At 44.8% G+C, this 17,119-nt stretch overlaps 1 protein-coding gene across 3 annotated transcripts in view; it reads left to right on the top strand.

The window, feature by feature from the left end:
* The first annotated feature begins 1,793 nt into the window (after positions 1–1,793).
* The window catches only part of SPATS2L (spermatogenesis associated serine rich 2 like), a 167,045-nt gene continuing 151,719 nt past the window's right edge, over positions 1,794–17,119 (top strand). For 2 of the 3 annotated variants that reach the window (XM_082658592.1, XM_082658588.1), the window contains exon 1: positions 2,032–2,218. The gene's annotated coding sequence lies outside the window, so the exon portion shown is untranslated. Of the gene's footprint in view, positions 1,892–2,031; positions 2,219–17,119 lie in introns of those variants that run through there. The other variant, XM_082658591.1, reaches the window with a different exon arrangement.

The raw sequence follows: 17,119 nt of genomic DNA, 5'->3' as shown, positions 1-17,119 counted from the left end.
AACCCTTTCTTCCCTCTGGTCATATTCAGGTCTTGAAGGCTTTCTTCTTTCAGACTTTACTAAACAAATTAGATTTGGAGTCCTAGGAAGTAATGAAGTGGTAGAAGAAAGGAATGAAGACTGAGTTCAATGTTCTTTCCAAAGCCCTTCCTAGGAAAACAATAATTTATTACTCATTTTGGAATTCTAATTATGAGGAGAAACTCCCCAAAACTTAAGTGAATTATTTTGCCAGAGGACCTAAAAAGTGCATCAAATTCCAAGTCAAATTGTTACAAGTTACCCTTCCATCTTAATTCAATAAGCAATATGATGTTTATCCTTTATATTTACATGTAATATGGCTTCTAGAAGCAGATTTTCCTTTCTGTAGCATAGGGGGGCCAGATTGTATAGGTTCAAACCCTCCCTCTAACATTTCTCCTCTCCATGCCTCAGTTTCTTTATTAAAAAAGTTCAAAAATACTACCTACCTGATTGAACTGTTTGAAGGATTAAACAAGTTAATACTGGACTTCCCTGGTGGCGCAGTGGTTGGGAGTCCGCCTGCCGATGCAGGGGACACGGGTTCATGCCCCGGTCCGGGAAGATCCCACATGCCGCGGAGCGGCTGGGCCCGTGGGCCATGGCCACTGAGCCTGCGCGTCCGGAGCCTGTGTTCCGCAACGGGAGAGGCCACAGCGGTGAGAGGCCCGTGTACCGCAAAAAAAAAAAAAAAAAAAAAAAAAACAAGTTAATACTTATAAAGCACTTACAAATATTTTTAAATAAATTATATGATCCATACACCCATCCAGTGCAACAAGAACCGCCACCACAAGTCACAAAAGAAAATAGGTTCCTTGGCTTTCGGCTCCTTTATCCCTTATTAGGGCTGTGCTTTGTCCACAGGGGCACACTATGTTAGAACATTTGAACTTTACCAGAAAGGTGTTTGTATCTAATTTCAAATTATGAATTCCTAAACATCGGATCATATACCATTCTGCTGTACACTCAGGGGCCCCTTAGAGTTTGGAGCGCGAGAGACGTTAAGTAACTCCGGCCTGCGTATTTGCAAGGGGCTTTGACATCCAAGGAGCCGCTGAGAATCGGTTATTGGTATTGAGAAAAAAGGAGGTTAAGTCACCCTGAAAAAACAAAACAAAACAAAACTGGAGAGATGCCTGCATTTCACTCTACTGCCTCTGGAAGAGGTGTGTTATCTAAAGTGCTTCCATCATGAATAATGATTGAGAAACTGCCTTTACTCTCCCGACTACTGTACTCCCAGGCAGAAATCCATGGGCTGGTGCCCACGGTGTCTATCTGGAACTTCGTTATCACGCACGTTTAGAGCAACCCGTCCTCCAGCCTGAAAGGCAGCGAAAGGGAGGAGCCGGGATACTCCCGGTTAGCCGCGTTTCTAAGGTCAGACCCAACCAAACCCAGTACCGCGTCTGGTTCTTCAGGTCATTTCGGAATCGGCTACCTTTGTTTACATTTTGAGCTTGGCTCAGCACCAGAAAGCATCAGTGCTTTCTAAAAATAAAAGCATCTTGCATTTGTAGACGGTGCTGGGGGGAGCAAAGTTCATTCTCCTGGGTACGGGAGGATGTCTCTCCTGCAACACGTGCGGGGTGTGGCAAAACCTTTGAATAACAGTGGCGGTTTAAGTGAGGCGGGGGTTCGGGGAAAGGCGAGGAGGTTGGTGTGGGGCAGGCAAAGCGCGGAAGCTGTACGGGGATTCTTCTAGAAAGTGGGGTGGGAAAGGAGCTAGGGAGGGCGTGTGGAGGGAAGGGATCTGTGTCAGAACGTGCGTGTGAGCGGATACAAAACCCGAGAGAGGCGTGAGCAGCGCTGTGTGTGCGAGCGGGAGCGAGGGGCGCCGGCTCGGGGTGTGTGCGCCTGGGTGAGTGACACCGAGGGGCGGGCTGGCCGGCCGGCCGGCGGGCGGGGGCAGCCTACGAGGGGCGGGAGTGTCCCTGCGTGGAGCGGGCCGACCCGGAGTTGTGTCAGTGAAGGAATCTAGCCCGGGGGCCGAACCGGCTGCGCCCTCCGCCGCGAGCGCCGGCTGCGCGGGGCGAGCTCCGGACGGCGCGCGGCCCAGGCAGCGGCTCCTGCTCCGCCCGCCCTCCGCGCCGCAGGGGCCGCCACCGCCGCCGCGCCTCCACTGGCGACCGCGCCCCCGATCCCTGTTCCCCGGCCCGGGACGGAGCGGACGGCGCTTGGCACAGAGGTAAGCCCGGGATCCCCGGCCGCCGCCGCCGCCCGGGACCCCCTCCCCGCCAGCCCGCCGGGACGCGGGGCTCGGGCGGACGCGGCGGGGCCTGCGCGGCCGGGACGGTGACTGAGCCTGGGCCGCGCCATCCGCAGCCTGGGCCGCCCAGCCCCAGCCGCCTCCCGGGGCGCTGGGTGTGGCCCCCGCTCGGCGCCGAAGCGGGCTGGCCGAGCGGACCGGACGCGGAGGTCGCCGTCCTTCCTTTCTCGGGCCGGCACGGGCGAGCTAGCCGGCTGGCGGGAGGAGTCGCCGGGTGCGGCGCAATTCGCGCGCCCGGGGCGAGCGTGTGGCCGCCGCGCTCCGACGTGGACCCGCCCGCCCCGGATCTGAATCGGCCGCGGTCCCTCGCCTCCCCTCCCCCGCGCGAGAGTCCCCTTCCACCCGCCCGGCGGACGGAGACCCACCCCCTCCCGCTCCGAGCCGCCTCCGCCGGCAGCGTCTCGCCCTTGATCGCCGCCCGGCCCGGGGGCCGCGGGTCCGGGGAAACCCGCGCCCCTTGGGCGCCAGGCGGGAGTAGGATGCGGCGACCCCCGGTGCCAGCAAAGTCGCCGCAGTTGCCCGCGGCGTGACAGGAGTAGATGCCGAGCGACCCGGCCGCGGGACGAAGCGGTCGCGCTGCGGCGTCTGAGCGGGCGGACCCGGAGTCGGCCGACAGCGGCCCAAGCCCAAGACAGCGGTGGCTCCGGAGATGCGAGAGGGTCTTCCCGCTCTCTCTCCATGCTCGACTTTTCCGAGTCTTGGAAGATCGGCCTCGCTCTCTCCCACTCTGTTCGGCGGTTAATACTTACTGCAGACGTAGGAGGTGAAGGGCTGAGACTTTACCTGGACGGGGATGCGACTGAAACCTCCCATCTTCTCAACTGGAGGTTTCCACCTCTTGGGGGTTTGGTGTGTGTGTTTGTGAACTTCCTGAGCCTTCAATTCCCAGCAGTCCAGGTTTTAGCAGATGCCAAGGTTTTGGAGACCTGACATGTAAAGATTCTTTCTGTGCAGCATTTTCTTTTGAGTGTATTACAGAATCTGTAGGTTGAGAGCTAGTGAAAAACCTTGAACTTCAAACACAGTCTCTTTCTTTACATAAAATATTATGTGTAATATTTTTCACTTATTTACATTTAAAGAAATATTATATTGAAAACTTTTACCAATCGTCTTGCAAGTAAGAAAAAAAAAACGACTCTGAAATTTTAGAACCTATGCAGAGGAAGAAGCTTTATGCCAGTATTGAAAAGGGTAAGGTCGTGTAACCTTTATGACCGGTTTAGTTTGTCTTCAAGGAACGATTCATTGCCATTATGATTGATTTTGTTTTCTAGAGATAAAGCAGATGTGCAATATGGCAGGGAAAAGAAGGGACAGGAAGTCAGAAATTGCTTCATTCTGGAAAAGAAAGAAAAGAATATTCAAGTAACAAATACAGTGACTTTGAAAGATACTCTGAAAGTGAAGTCTGCAGTTGCCTTCTGGATAAAGTATTTGATTGGCCTTATCAAATTGTATCAACCAGAAAGCAGTGTGTTGTATGGGTGGGGGCAGTTTTTAATCAAGTAATTGTAGTGTTTTTTTTTTAATTGTAGTGTTTTTTAAAAAATCTGTGTATGAAAATATTTGTTGGAGCTCTAAGTGGGGAAAAATCAACTTTGGGAATGATTTTCTATTTGGACAAGGCAAATACTGCTGCAGTCTCTAATTAGAGTTTTGGATTAAACTCAAGCTTTGTTAAAATCTATTTTATGGGGCAGCAGAACAAAAAATATGTCCGATTCTTTGTGTGGCTTTAAACACACACACACACACACACACACACACACACACACACACACACACACACACACACACACACACACACACACACGACTAGCTCCAAAGGATAATTTGCATAAAAATACAATCACTTGAATGCAGGGAATATTTCAGAGGATAGTAAAAAAACCTCAACGTCTGGGGAAGGAGTATATTAATTGGAAATTTTCTTTCTTTCTTTAATCCTTGCCTCTGAAAATATTAAATAGTTTTTCTAGGAATCAACTTAGTTTAAAGTACTTGGACAAAATGATCAAGACTCCTTTTGTATTCGTTTTGTCTTAGGGAGCCCCATAATGAAAGCCTTCAATTGACTGTTTCTGTGCTTGCACTGATTTTCAAGTGGCCTTTGTGGGGATAGGTGTCTGTGGGCTTGTGAGGCTGCTTGGCCAACCGCTGTAATGATCAGGAAAAGAAAATGCTTAGGCCACACCATTTCAGTCTTTGATGCGCTGCCAATAGGAAGCGTCTCAAAGACCTGCTTTGCCGTGCAAATGGAAATACTTTCCCTCAGAAGTTAAGCTTTAGAAACGTTTCATTTTTGGTTCTAAGTTTTATCGGTTTCTCAGCCTCTGATCATAGAGTTGTGCTGTTGTCATCAGTGAACATTCATTTATGGCTTTTGTGTTGAAGGCACCTAGGTGGTCTTCATCCTGTTTACCTTTACACAGCTTTAATCAGTGTCTCATGAGGCAGGACGAGAACTTTTGGTTACAGTTTGATAAATGGAAGAAGTCGAGGTTGCTCACGGTAAGATCTAAGCTGCTACCACCTGTCTCGCCATATGATTAGAGTGGAGTGGGTTTTGGATTAGACAGATACTGCTTACTCACTGCTCCCTTGTGCTTCTTTCCCAGGCATCTTCTGTAGACCCTTTACTGTTATTTGACTGTGATAATTGAATCAGATGGCTGTTATAGTTTTTGTACACAGAACAGTTGCTTTCACAAGCATGACATAGGACATGAGGGCAGATACATAATATGGGCAGATTTAAGTGATGGAGTCTGTTTATTGATCTCTGAATGATCGTGCATAATTCAGCCAATCAATTCATTCCATCACTGTTCTGTCTTAGAGTGTAATCACACAATTGAAATGTGATTTTCACGATACAAACAGTTAAAAACCCAGTACACATAATTCTAGAAGAAAAACAAACCTTTCTTTTTTCTTCCATTTTCTTGAAGTAGTCTGCTATGAAGGTGTTATTTCCTTGACACATCAAAATGGCTAATTTGGAGTTGTGATGCTTGTTATGTAAATAGGCCATATGTTGAATTTCTATAGAAGTTTATTCGTTCAGTGTTGTGATAATGGATAGGATCCCCTAAGTACCATAGCTAAGAAAAATAGTCTGTGAGGATGCATTTCTCTCTACTATTTATATCCTTCCCATTATTTTTGTTTAACAGCTAGAGTTCTTATTTTCTAATAAAAATATTCTTAAATGTGATGGTGTTATTTACCCTTATACATACAAATCTTTCTCTCTAGTCCTGACACAAACTCTATTCTCATTTATGCACCTGTTTAATAGTTTTCATGGTTGATGTCCTGTTGTTAGGCCAACGGCTGCATGCCTATCAACTTTTTATATCCTCTGCTAAACCTCTTCCTTTCACACTGTAAAGACTTTTCTTTTCTTCATACTGTTAGCGTTCTCTTCATCACCCAGACTGGAGACCTAGGAACCACCCCTGACTCTTCTCTCTCTCGTTCATTCCAGTAGTAAAATCGGGCCCCAAGTCCTGTTATCTCTTCCTTTGTAAGAGTTTTTCCGAGCCAGCTCCCACATTTCCTTGGCATTCCTCACTCCCCACACCCCGATAGCCCAGGCCCTCGGCCATCCCCATTCTAGGATGATTGTAATCTGCTACATACCGTCTCTCTGTAATTGAGTTCTCCCCATGCTTCGCACTTCATCATATCAACCTTCCTAAAGCCTCTTCTCCTTAGAATTCTTATCCAAGGATTGTCTCACAGGAAGTCTGAGTTGAAGTCAGATTTGTCTGATTCCAAAGCTAGTGCTCTTTCCACTAGTTCAAATTCTTTTTATGCCCCTCCCCCCTCCCCTCCCCCCTCCCCTCCCCTCCCCTCCCCCTCCCCGCCCCTCCCCCTCCCCTCCCCCCACCTTTGGTCCAAGGTCTCAACCTGGTTTTATTATTTTTTTAAATTAATTTATTTATTTTTGGTTGTGTTGGGTCTTCTTTGCTGCGTGTGGGCTTTCTCTAGTTGCAGTGAGCGGGGGCTACTCTTCACTGCGGCGTGCAGGCTTCTCATTGTCGTGGCTTCTCTTGTTGCAGAGCATGGGCTCTAGGCGTGCAGGCTTCAGTAGTTGTGGCACGTGAGCTCAGTAGTTGTGGCTTGCGGCCTCTAGAGCGCAGGCTCAGTAGTTGTGGTGCACGGACTTAGTTGCTCTGCGGCATGTGGGATCTTCCTGGGACAGGGCTCAAACCCATGTCCCCTGCATTGGCAGGCGGATTCTTAACCACTGCGCCACCGGGGAAGCCCCTCAACCTGGTTTGGATATACCTCACTCTTGCCCAAATTTTACTTACCAACCTTATTTTCTACTTTTCTAACATGAACCTTCTATTCCTACTAATTGTATCTCACTGTCCTTCTAAGATGACTTTGTACCCTTTTGTTCATGCTCTCCCTTTTAGAATGTCTTTTCCTTTTTCCTCTGACCTAAGCACAATCTCCAAGTTAAGTCTGCTCGCCCTAATCATGTTACTCTCATTGGATTCTTCCTCTTCTGCCCTTTTGTCCACATCATTCTTTAGACCAGTAGATACTCTCTTATACTATTGTGTTCACAATTCTTGCTTTCCCAATGAGATTGCAAGTCCCTGGAGGGCACTGATGTACCTTGTATGCTATCTTTGAACCATCTACAAGCTTTGGGCATAGCAAGCCCTTGATAAGTAGACCTATAGAATCAATAAACTAGAAAGGTGAATTTTTTTTTTTTAAAGATGGGCTTTGATATTGCCTGTGTACTGCTCATCATCATGTCCTCAGAGCCTAGCTTGCAGCTTGACACCTAGTCATGACCTCAATAAATATTTGTTAACAGAGAAATTAATGTTGACATTGGATAAAAGGGACAAGCGTTTGAAGGAGGCATCTGTCAAGGAGTTTTTTCCCCATTTTTCTTCAGTGGTTCTAATGAGCCTCTCCATTCATCAGCTGTGAGGATTCTGAGGCCTTGGCATTTTCCAGAGTTGAGGTACTGATGGAGGCTGGCAATGTGAGTTAGAATTAAGGAGGCTGTCATTATTTTAAGGTGGAGTGATGAGTCCCATTAGTTAGCAAAAATGAAAGGATTGAGGCCTTATGCCAGTATTTTATACATAAAACAATTAGAGTTATCAGTTTTATAAACATTCAGCTAATCGGCTCCAAAATCCAAGACTGTATTGCAGAGCCACCCAACTTTTTCATTTAAAAGCTTCTTGTACATTAAAAAAATCATCTGGGGATCCATCTAGGGATGAAAAGTGAGGTAGGGAAAAATTGCCACGCCCATCATATAGTATTCAGGACAAAATGCAGTTCTTTCAACTTTTAATAAGACTCACTTTGTACAAGGCACTGTTTCTGCCGGGAAGGAGTTTATAGTCCAGCAGGAGAAATAACACATGTATCTCAGAAACAAAGGTCTAAGAGAGCTCAGAAGGGAAAATTTCCTTCAGATTGGAGGGCGGTGGGGACCTTCCTAGAGTGACAGTTATTTGAGCTGATTATTGAAAGGCTTTGGGTCAGATTTCAATAGCTATTATTGGGAATATAGAGATGAGGGAAGGGCAGCAGGGTTGGGAGGAACACAGGCCAGGCATTCCAGGGTGTTTTGACTCTAACATCGGTCCTCTAATATACTACCACTGCTTCAAAAGCTGAAATGCCACTAGGACTCTCCTGGGTACTGGTGGTCTGCAGTGTTCCGTAATGAAACTTAAAGGAGATACAGAGACCTGAAATAGGTACTTTGGTGCCAAGTGCTGAACTGACCATGACATAAAGCGCAAAATAAGTCTTGTAAGCCGTATAACTGGTGCGTTTCTGGGTAGCATCCAACTGGCTTAGAATGCTTGAAGAGGTCTCCTGCGGTATGGAAACACCACTGAAGATGGACACTTTCATAGTAATGTAAATAGGAAGAGGTCAGCACTGATTGTGGTCCCAAGTAGCCAGCCATCTGTGGGGCCCTGCCCAGTGATCCTAGCAGAGCTCAGGAAATGAGTAAACATACTGTTATAGTTCCCAGATTCTGATTCTGTATAACTACTCCATGGACTGTAAAACTAGGACCGATGGGTGTGAGTTTCAGGGAGACAGATTTGGGGTCAGTATAAGGAAGATGGTGGTCCTGTTATGGACTGTGCTAGTTCATGAGGTGGTAAGACCCCATGATTAAATGTATTTAAGCATGAGCTATACCATATACCAGGCAATGTCTCAATACATGCATCATCTCTGTTCTTCCTCAAAGCAGTGCTACTGCCCCCCCCCCCCCCCGCCATTTTACTGACGGGCAATACTGAAGCCTAGGAAGGTTGAGTAGTGAGTACATTGTAGAGCAGGTGTCAGCCCAGGCAGTTTGAGGGCAGCGACTGAATATGTACTGGATGAAGAAAGGATGCAAACGTCAGATGGCCGTTAGGAATTTTAGGGGCCCTTCCTAACGCTAGGATTGAGTCTTTAATTCTCCTTGGGGGATCAAGATGCTAATTGTTGCCAAGCACTAATTCATTAACAGCAGCACGCAATTCCTAGAAATTCAGAACAAAGTGAATACGATCATCGTCATCATCCTGATGGCCACCACTCAGTGATCATCTCATTTAAACCTAACAGCTATCTTGCAAGGTAGAGATTATGTATCCTTTTAAGGAGGGGACTCTAGGAAGTTACATAGCTTGATCAATCTGCAGAGTTGATCAGTTGCTTTTTTCTTACACCACCTTTTAAGGTAATTCGTGGTGATACGGGAAATATTTACCTATCAGTTCAGCACAGACACCGACCAATCAGAGAGGCCACCAGCTATATACCACGCTGTGGCCCTTCCCAGTGATGAACGTCCCCTGAGGTGATGTGGAGGCTAAGTCCACAGGGATGTGAAAGATTTGGTAATACACCAAGACCACACATCTGGAGCTCCAGAAAACTAGTGACTTTTATCTGATTTTATACATGATGTGTAGTACTATTAAAGAAAAAAAGCCTTCACCTGTAATTATATTTCACATATATTTCTAAATAAAGAAAAGTCGTTTTGCAATGGTCACGTTGTATCTTCCTTATAAATGGCAGGCCCTTCTTCCTCATTCCTTTTCTACCTTTTACTTTCCTCCAGTCAGAGGCTCACCTGTCTGGACAGGGATCTTGCTCCATTATCTCGCTTTCCTTCAGGGTCTCAACCAGCCCTCTCTCTCGTCACATAAGCATTCATAAGCCTTTCCGTTCTTTAATAACAAGAGAAGTCAAAAACAAAATCCCTGCGGCCCCTTCCCTGTTGGTCTGGTCACGTTGCATCTCCCTCCTGGGCTTAGAAGGCAGCTCCTTGAAGAACAGGTCCTCACACAACACCCACACCTCCCCAACCCTCTACAGCCCTGTCCTCTCATAATGGCCACCTCTGTCCTGCAGACCGCCAGCTTCCTTGTGCAGGAGTCTCTGGTGTTACTGATCACTACTCCTTGAAACCTTGCCCACCTGTTTTCTGAGTCATTCCTTTCCTGATGTCTTTCCTGTTGCCCAACTGCTCTGTATTAGACTTCTCTGCTGGTTCCTCTCCTCCTCTCAGACCTCGGTACCCTCTAGGGTTCCCCCTTCAACCCTCTGCTCACCTACTCTTTCCTTCTGCTACCACCTATATGCCATCGATTCCTAAATCTGCAACTCCGAACTCTTCTGACATCTGCTCCAGGTGTCTTAAACTCAGGGAGTTCAGAACCCTTACTTCTGCAGCCAGCATGTTCCTTCTGTGTTCTCTACCTCAATTAATGAAACCCACTTGACCAAGTTTAAAATCCGGGAGCTGTTCTAGGATCCTCACTCTTCCTCAGCCCGTACTTTTCATTGATGACTAAGCTGTGTAAAAACTGTCTTCTCAAACCCTTGAGTCTGTGCTCACCTCTCTAGGCCATTACCACCACGACTGCCTAGGTTCGGGCCCTCATCACTCTCTTGCGGGTTACTGCAGTAGCCTTGGAACTGGTCTCCCTGCCTTCTGCCTGGCCTGCTTGCAATCCCTTCCCCACACTGCCGCCTTTCTAAAAGGCAAATTTGATCATGGACCCTCTGCTGCTTAAAATCCTTCAGCAGAGTCACTGTTTCTCCAGGATAAAATCTAAGATCCCTAGCCTGGCACAAAAGCGCCTTTGTGATCTGGGCTCTCCCTTCGGGTGTGTATCAAAGTCTTCTCTAATGATCCAGGTCCCCACTGACTACCCCTCCCCACAGCATCCCTACTAAAGGAAATGAGTTGTTACAGGAGAGGAAGGAGAGGAGGGATGGGAACAGACAAGAGATTGAAGAACTATGCTGTCCAGTACCGTGGCCACTAGCTGCCTGTGGCTGCCGAGCACTTGAAATGCACCCGGTCCAAACTGAGGTGTGCTATGAGTGTGAAATACACCACGGGTTCAGACTTGGTACGCAAAAAGGAATGTAAAATAGCTCATGAACAAATTTTATTGACTACATGTTGAAACAGTAACATTTTGGATATAATGGGTTAAATAAAATATATTTTTGCAATTAACTTCATGTTTCTCTTTATGTTATTTTTTTTTAACATGGCTACTAGGAAATTTTAAACTACCTGTGTGGCTCGCATAATAGTCATATTGGACAGCATCGTTACAGAACATCTCCTTGTTCCCAGGAGATGCATCCTGTTATGAGCCAAGCCCAGGAGCTTTTTGAATGATTAAGTCAGCCCTACAGGTATAGAGAAGCAGCAGTTGCTCAGTTTCTTAAGGCCACAGGTATTAAAGTGCTTTAGATAAGATTCCGAATCAGAGAGACAGTTTGTGAAAACTGCAGCCAGGAGTCCTTCACGCAGTGTGCACGGGGCTAAAATCACGAGTCTGGCACATCTGTCTCGCCAGGCCCACCCAGTCACCATCAGGAGAGGGAAACGGGGATACTGTGTGCTAGAGGGAGGATTTGAGGTAGACAGGAGGAGCTAGGGCAGGGCAAGTGGAGTCCCGGGAAGCCCCTTGCTTGTGAGGTACAGACAAAACACCAAGAGCCACACCTAGGTCTCTGAGATTCCCCCATCCTGCCATGGACCCTTTCCCAGTGGGAGAAGTCCCAGGTCCTCCACTGTCTTGAGCCTCAATAATATGTACATGATAAAGCCATTGTGCATCAAACAAAATGATGTGCCCAACAACTAGTACTCCTCAGTTATGCCTTAAGATACCGAGGGCAGCAGTCTGTGGGTCATTTGGCCCAGAAGGCTTGAGGAAGGTATACAGACCTTCCTCAGGGTCCCAAGGACCCAGAAGATAATATGTCCTTAGAGATCTGCAGAGCTTTGTTTTCAAGTGGAAAAGCCAACCAGTGATGGGAAACCAGAGCTTACCAGGATGGAGCATGAGGGAGAAACCTGGAGGTGAGGGGAAGAAATCATGACTATCGCGGGAGAAATTCAGGAATCAGGTGCGGGTGAGTCTGATAGGCAGTGGGACTCAGCGCCTCTCTCCTGGTGGTTTGTGTGCTGTGTTCTGTTGAGCCCTTTGGTTCTGAGAAGAATGCCCCTGGGCAGTTACTTTGATTTGCTTTTACATGTTAGACATTAGTATAAGATTCTGGTAGGAGGAAAGGTTCTTAGGCTAAAAATAAAAGTTTGAAAGTCATACCTGTACAGAGACTGGCCTGAGAAAGTGGTGACCACCCTGGTGTGGTGATTGCTCCCCCAGTTGCAGGATCTGGGACCAGTTTGGGCGCTTGGCAGGAGCTACAACTCCTTTCCACCTGTACCCGAGTGACTCTCCATTGGGTTAACTATGCAGTCTGTCTGGCCTTACCTGGGAAGCCAGAACTGTCTCATTCTTGGGTACCACATTTTCACTTTGTGCCCCAGGTTCTCTCTCACATTTCCAAGTCCTGATTTGAGGTCTTGTGTAGGAATCTCAAATTGCCTTGGGTAAGGATCCCATCACATATCTCCAAGCCTTCTTAAGCCAGTAGTCTTGCCTCTGAGATACAAGCCCTAGAGTGAGTGCCTGCTGCTCCCTTTCAAGCTTCTATAACACCGGCCAGCAATGGGCAGGAAACTCAGCTAGTTTAATAGGTATTTGTGGAATTGAAGAGCTTGCCTGATACTGGCTCTTCCCTGATTCCAGACCCCTGACACCAAACACTGTTTGGCTGCCCCACTGGTTTCTGGGTCCCATTTGTACCACATGTGCAACTTGGGAGGGGAAGGGGAAGGCAAGTATAGGGCTGATTTTCCTAAATTATGGTACATCCACTTCTTTGTTCCCTGTGAGAAGGCTGGTCTTAAGTGTGGGCAAGAAAAGTGGCTGCCTTTATGGTGTGATTTCAGAATTCATTCTGCTCAAAAGGGCTTTTCAAATATCAACACCTTCTCTTTCCTGCTCTCTAATATGCAAAAGCCTGCGTGATAAAAACTCTATTCTCTTTCCTAAGACCAGTATGGTTTAGAAGAGAAGGAAAACAGATTTGATTTGATGGTTGAGAAGCCTGGTTTTGGCGCATGTAATTGGCTGGCTGTAATGAACTTGAGCCAGTTATTTAATCTTCCTGAACCTCAGTTTTCTCATTTATGGAGTGAAATTAATAATACCTACTTGCTTTGTTATGATTTTTTACGACTAAATAAAACAAGGTATAAGATGCCCAGCACCAGGGCCTAAAATGCAACGCTATGAAAGTGGTAACTTAAACTGGTCAGACATGTGCTCCCTAGACTGAATGATTTTATAGACCCTTCCCTGAGACTGATAAGAAGGAGGTAAGAAACCTGGGCCAGGAGGGTCAGAATTCAGCCATCCCTGGGTGAAAAAGGACAAGAGGCAGGTTGCCTTCACATTCTGCTTAAGGCCTGTCCTGCCTAATGGTTTGCATTTGTGAAAATATTCGTCTGGGATTATGAATGCAACATGAAGCCATGGAAAAAAAAAGGCATGTTTACATCCTCTGCCAGGGTAATATAAGAATAGACAAAGCAAGTTTTCGAGTCTCTGAATAGTCAGGTGCACTGCCATCAAAATAAATTTTTATTTCTATTCTTTGCTGATAAATTATAGATAAAGGAAGCCACTAAAATACCCTGAAAAGGAAGATTCATATACAAATTAGATACCAGGGACAGATTTCACACTTACTTTGTAGGAGCCATTCTTTCCTTAACTGTGGGTGTTTGGGAAGTTCTTTTATTGTAGCCTTTGTTGCTTACAAGAAGGGGGAAAAAGCTTTAGTATACTCAGGAGAGAATGGTTTTGATTGGAGGCAGTGTTGTTCTCAGTGAGGGCTCACTTTCCTATATTGTAGTGTTTGCTAATATATAACCGAGAAAACCCATAAGCGGCAGTAAGATAGTCTGATCTGACATACCGCCACTTATGATCGACCTGTTTTTATTACAGGAACGTGGGCAGCCCTATAATTTTTAAAGGGGAAAGTGGAAGATGTTATGCTGGCTACTGTGACTGCTAATGTCCTGATCTAGAAGGTCTTTGTCCTTTCTCATTCATTTCTCCTGTGAAGTCTGAATGGTGGGCTGGATTCAGTACATGCAGGGGGCTGCCAGTGACTTCCTGGGCTCTTGATGTAATCTTGATCGCCCCACTGCAATACCACAGCCTCAGTATAGTGTCATATTCAACCTGAGAATACTCAAGGAGAGAGTATAAACCTACTACCTCTAAAATTAAAAATAAAAGCATTAAAAATAGTATTTAGTGCTGGTTTGTGGCACTGGATATATAAACTCATTTATTGTTCTGGTAGCCCCAGAGCAAGAACTGTTGCAGTTGCAATGGGTGATATCATCTAAGGTTGTCATGACAACATTAATTTATCATTTCCAAACTTTGGTAGGATTTCACCTTCTGAATCTCCTGGATTGTCTTTAAGTTTATAGTTATTTCTCATTTATTAAGGCGAGGCATATTTAGCTATTGCTTACATAAATGCACTGAGTATCTTCGTGAATTTTACTGTTGTGAAATTAGAAGCATAGAAGGTGGGCACTGGAAAGAGATAGTGGATGCTGTGGCCTAACGGTCCCCCCAGAAGAAGGAATCCCTTCCACAGTATCCCAGTCAGCCAGCTGCCGTTCGAACCCTGCCAAGAATGAGGTGGTCACAGTTTTGTGACACTGAGGACTGCTGCCCACGGTAGCCTGCAGTGCTCCTAGATCCTGAGCCCCTTTAGATTTGGACCTTGTCTCATTTGTGGTTAGACCAATACTCATTATCACACATTATACTCATTATCATATCATATCATATCATATCATATCATATCATATCATATCATATACCAATACTCATTATCACACATTATCACATCATTAGCACATCAGTTACTGAAGTCTGCCTCCCTGTAGCTTCCCTGTTCATCTCCTATCGCCCTTTGGAGTGCCACAGAATAGTCGTGCACTTGAGTGTGGTAGGTCTTCAAATATTTGACCATCGCTATTGTATCTCCTGTTCGAAGTCTTCTCTTTTCAGGCTTACGTGGTTCCAGTGTTTTGGCTGAGATTCGCCATCCTGTTAACACTCTGGTCGCCCACCACTCTGCCTGTGCCATTTTAAAAGCGAGGCATCTTGAACTCAACACCCTGCTCCTGAGTTCTCTGAGTGGCGGAGGACACACGGCTGCCGCTAACTCCCCGTCCAAGGCACCTTCTTTTGCTGATCTGGTCAGATCCTGTGTTGGCCTCCATTTTAAATGAGGGGCAGCACGTTGTTAGTTTATATTCAAAGTCAAGTAAAACTTCCCAGTCTCTTTCTAGATAGCCCCTACAAAGCCAGCTCTCCCGTATTCTGTATCTGTGCAGTTAACCTTGGGAACACACGTAGAGGACTTTACCTTTATTCTTGTTACATTTTGTCCCATTTCGGCAGATCATTTTTCCTCTCCATCAAGACATTTTTGAATACTAATTTCTAAAAGTTCAATCTCTCAGTGGTACATTTTTCACTTATTTGTCAATTACACTTTTTGAGAAAGGTACTTCCTCTGTCATTGATAAAATGTGGACCAAGACAGAGAGAGCCCTGTATCTTTCTGCAAGAAACTTCTTGACATCCATACATGAATTGTGTTAGCTGTTTTTTGTTTCTTTGTTTGAACCAGTTTGATCATCTCGCACTCGTGTTTACTTTCTTGCCCCCAAGCTCTCTAAGAGGATACAGTTAGGAAAGACTTAGTCAGATGCCTCAGTGGCACTATCGTTATTGATCCACTTATTGCCAATCATAGAACTATATTACAAAATGAAACGAGATGAATTGGAGTAACTTTTAGATTGCATTCATTTTTCCTTAGAAAAGTTTACTAAAAAACATATGTAAATATTTTTAATTTATTAAAAAATAATTTTGTAAAGTAAATTCATACTTCACCTATAATTTCAATTCACGTGAAATTGTTTGGTTCAAAGGAATTGCTTTTTTGTATATCATTCAGTTCTCTTTATGGAATCATTGCTTTGGAAACTAATTGGTGGTGGGACAGGAAATCACTCCTTAGGTGTCACTCCAGCACATCATTATACTCACATCTCCTGGGACAGACAGTAATCAGGCTGAATCATGTCCAAATAGCATGCTGGAGTCTATGTAAATGGATCCATGACAGTTTCACTAACTGTGACCATGACAGAGGATGCACTGATGGCATCATGTCACTAATGGATGTGTTTTCTCTAAATGGAAAATCCTGTATTATTCAAAGAGGGGTTTTTTTCCTTCTCACACAAAGTCTTTGACTTTTATATTAATATCAAATGTCTGTCACTTATACATATGGTGTTTGTGTACTATGTTTTGTTTTACTTGTGTACAAAAGAGTCTTTTACACACTTTTTACCTTGGACTGGATGGAAAGAAAAAATAATTTGAAAGAATAGTAGCATGAGGAACTTAAATCTGTAATAAGTCAAGGAATAAACTCTTGCTTCTTAAAAATACTACTCTTTGGTAGTGCTTTAGATTTTCCAAAATACTCTCACAAGTTTTTTTTGAAAAACGTTTTTGCTGACTGTAAAAATAATTGCATACTCGTTGAATTTGGAAAAAGTACTGAAATGGATAAAAGAGAATTAAAAGTCAGCTAAAATTTCACCACCCAGAGATTGTCATTGTTAGTATCTGGTGTGTTTTCCTTCCAGACATGGATGTATGTGTAGTTGTGAGTATGTGCATACGTGTGTGTGTGTGTTTAAACTAGCTTCATGGTGGACCTAGGCAGTTTGTACTGAGCAATCAGTGTGACATAGTAGTTAAAAGTGCTTTAGAATCAGACACTTGGAGATTTCAGTCCTGGCTATGCTACTCATGTAGTGACTGTAAATTGCTTAAACTATCAAAACTTCAATTTCTACTTCTATAAAATAGGGATAATAATAGCATGTATCTAGTAGGTTTATTGTAAGAATTAATAAAATAATGAATGTAAAGTACATAGCATGGTGCATGCCTCATAGTAAATGCTCAGTAAATGTGAGCTATTATTGTTATTATACAGGTTTTCTTGTCTGTTTTCCTCACTTAAATTCTAGGGTAGTAATTTCTCTTGTCAAAAAATGTTATTTGAGAAATATTTGGAATGACTGCATACATTTCAATATGTGAATGTACCTTAATGTAATCATTTCCCTATGCTTAGACCATTTCCAGTTCTTTGCTGTCATAAAGAGCAGCACAGTTAACATCCTTTACATTTTTTGTGTGCATAGACAACAAAATGAATGACTAATGGCATTTTACAGAGAGGCAGAAAAAAATGATCAATTCTTTAGTATCTCCTTAATATGCCAGGTTATATGCTTGGTTTTTTAAT

Source organism: Grampus griseus (genome assembly GCF_964374135.1).
Source record: "Grampus griseus genome assembly, chromosome: 7".
Lineage (NCBI taxonomy): Eukaryota > Metazoa > Chordata > Mammalia > Artiodactyla > Delphinidae > Grampus > Grampus griseus.
The sequence above is the reverse complement of the archived record's forward strand: the minus strand, read 5'-3'. Positions and strand labels throughout refer to the sequence as shown.